The sequence below is a fragment of the Myotis davidii genome, unplaced genomic scaffold (assembly GCF_000327345.1).
Source record: "Myotis davidii unplaced genomic scaffold, ASM32734v1 scaffold7840, whole genome shotgun sequence".
In the NCBI taxonomy this organism is placed as follows: domain Eukaryota; kingdom Metazoa; phylum Chordata; class Mammalia; order Chiroptera; family Vespertilionidae; genus Myotis; species Myotis davidii.
Window position 1 is genome coordinate 1 of NW_006292632.1, and position 3,412 is coordinate 3,412.

Below are 3,412 nucleotides of genomic sequence, written 5' to 3' on the forward strand. Positions count from 1 at the left end.
TAGGATGGTGAAGACCTGGGCACCCGGGGCCGGACTAGAAGGTGTCAATGGGGAATAAAGGGGACATGTGTAATACCCTCAACAATAAAGGCATAATTTAAAGAAAAATAATTAGGACTTTGGACCCTCAGACTCCTACTGAACATGGTCCCTGTGTCACCCATCTTCTCTCAGGTGGGGTCAAGAACTAAGCTATGAAATACTCTGCCACATGAATATGCAAAAGAGAGGAGGTAGACCAGGTTAAATATGAGTAAGTCTGTGCCCTGAGGGCATTACCCACAGCCACACCCTCCCCTACAGAAGTGCTCACAGCACAGCCCTCAGCATGGACTGGACCTGGAGAGCCCTTGTACTGGTGGCCATGGCAACAGGTAAGGGGCTCCTGTCCTGGGTTATGGAGAGTCCAGGGAGAGTCAAGGGGGATTCCACTCACTCCTGTCTCCTCCCCACAGGTGTCTACTCCCAGGTGCAGCTGGTGCAGTCTGGGGCTGAGGTAAGGAAGCCTGGGGCCTCCGTGAAGGTCTCCTGCAAGGCTTCTGGATACACCTTCACCAGCTACTTCATGCACTGGGTGCGACAGGCCCCAGGACAGGGGCTGGAGGGGATGGGGGGGCAGGGCTGGGCTGCAGGGAGCATCCATAACAAGCAGGGGGCACTCAGGACCAGCACAGGGCCCTGACCAGGAGCAGGTGGAGAGTTTAGCAAAGATACCATTTCCTGCGGCAGGTGGTAACATAATGGAAACCACTAGCATGGGTAGGACTATGGGTAAGGTCCTTAATCTAACCATGGCTTTTTCTGTCTGCAGATCAATGGATTGGCTGGTTTGGGCTCTGTTTAACTTCAGTGAGTTCCTCATTTTGTGCAAGGCTTTGTGCTAGGTAATCATTAAATAATGATTCAGTCAACAAATACCTATGAAGTGCCTACTATGTGCCAGACATTCTTTTAGAGGTGAGGATAAAAATGTGAATGAGACAGACTTGATTCCTGCTCTGAGGCTCAGCCACAGAGCTCACAGAATGCGCTCTCCTAGGTCTAGTATGGGGGATTGTATTTGTGAGCAAAATGGGGGTTCTGTCGTAAATCTGACAAAACTCAGTGACTGACAGGACCTTCACAGGAGGCTCTGATCACACATCCTACATGGGCAGTCCTGGGGGTGGGCATGCCACAGGCCTATGACTTCTTTACTAAAAGGCTCATCTTTGCCTTAAGCACCCCATCCATTGTTCCTGTGCATCTGGGTTAACATACCTTTGACATCAGCATGACCACCCTCAGGAGAGCACGCCTTGGTCATCTGTGTGTCCACTTTGGAGACTTACCTATGAGGCCCTTTGCCCATTTTTCAATTGTGTTGTTTTCTTCCTTTAATAAGTTGTATGAGTTCCTATATATTTTGGTGATTAACCCATTATCAAACGTACCCCTGCTGTTGCAAATGGTAAGAGTTCTTTCTTTTTGACGGCTGCATAGCATTCCATGGTGTAAATGTACCATGGTTTTCTATCAAATCATCTGCTGCCAGGCACTTAGGCTGTTTACAAAGCTTAGCTGTTGTAAATTGCACTTCTATGAACATAGTGGTGCATGCATTCTCTCTGATGAGTGTTTTAGGTTTCTTAGGATGTATTCCTAGAAATGGGATCACTGGGTCAAATAGGAGTTCCATTTTTAATTTTTAGATGGAACTCCATATTGTTTTCCAAAATGGCTGCCCCAGTTTGCATTGCTAATGGACCAAATAAACTGATCAACAAAAATAGACCCAGAGACATAGAAGCATGAGCAGATTGTGGGACCTCAGAGGGAAGGCAGGGGAGGGTGGTTGGGAAGAAATCAACCTATGAGCTTGTCTTCATATATATCTAACCCCTGGACACAGGCAATGGCGTGGTGATGGCCTGGGAAGGGAATGGGAGTGAGCCGGGAGAGGAAAATGTGGAGAAAAGGGGGACCTATTGTAGCTGGTCAAGCGGAATGAAGTTAACTAGAAGAGGACGTTCTGCCAAGAAAAGGCGTGGCCTGCAAGCGGGACATATCAGAACAAAGTCTTGCACGCAAGACTTATTGTGCAGAGGCAGAACTTTCCTTGAGGTGATAAATAGCCATAGAGGGCATGGAAAGTTCAAGGGAGGGTACACTACTGCAGGTGGGAAGGGTCTTTGTATAATATAGGAAATAAATAGTGTCTTGCATAACTTAGCTCTGATGATCTCATAAGCATGCCTGTTAATCATTGTCACTTGTTGTACTCCATTGTTATTTGCTGTATTCCCCAAATAAAAGCCATGAGAGCTTTGGGGGCTTTGCTACTTTCCTGACTAGCAATAGCCCTCTGCTTCTCTAAACTCAATCCTGCACACTGAGCACATCTCAGTGTCACCATTCACAAAGAACACCAATAATGTATGCAATACTTTCAACAATAAAGATTAGAAAAGAGAGAGCGAGAGAGCACCTCCTGTTCATGATTCTGGCATCCAGTCCCACCTTGCTCTCTCCCACCTCCATGTCATCTGCAACTTCCCTCCTTAACTTCAAATGCACAAACACAGCTGCAAAAGGCTATTCTCCAAAGCATTTGACATCTTTTCCCCAACAATTCTGGTCAGTTTGGCTATAATGAAATCTTATTAAACATTATCTACATGTTGGATATTTCTTAACTCAACATGTTGTCTTTTCTGCATTTACAACATACGTTCATACATGTTTTATCCCCGTGTGGAGAGGGAATTGCACATAATTATTAAAAACCTGCGACCTGGACAAGATGAGTTCAAATGAGCTCACAGGTGTTGGAGATAAGATAAGTTTGCTGTTGGTTCTCATGGACGTAAGTGTCCCATCTTTATCCAGCCCAGCAGGCGTGACTGGGAGTTTGAGCATCGACCTATGAACCAGGAGGTCACAGTTCAATTCCTTGGTGAGGGCACATTCCCAGGTTGCAGTCTCCATCCCCATGGTTGTGAGGCAGGAGGCAGCCAATCAGTGATTCTCATCATTGATGTTCCCATTGCTCCCCTGGCCTCCTCTCTGGAGTCAAGGAAAGTGTAAAAAAAGGAGAAGGAAAGAAAGGAGGCTTCCCCAACTGTGCTGTGTCCCCCTGTGACACTCTAGTAGGTTTCCCTGCTGGTTGAATCAGCATAAAATCCACAACATAAATGAACCACTTTGAAGTCATTGACATGAGAACCTGTAAGCCTGTGGAGGATATTTTTTTTTTCGGGGGGAGACAATTCACAGCATTCTGATCGTTAAGCCATTTCATTCCATAATGCATCATCTTGTTCCTGGCACCATTAATACTACTGTCATTGTTTCCCTAGGAGAGGACCATGCCTCTAAAAAATCTGAGTTGGATTTCAGTCAACTAACTCTAACATATTTTACATTACCAAAA

The 3,412-nt window shown here is 46.0% G+C and overlaps 1 pseudogene; it reads right to left on the reverse strand.

Annotated features, from left to right (window-relative positions):
• Positions 1-1,996: 1,996 nt before the first annotated feature.
• The window catches only part of LOC102763024, a 1,992-nt pseudogene continuing 576 nt past the window's right edge, over positions 1,997-3,412 (reverse strand).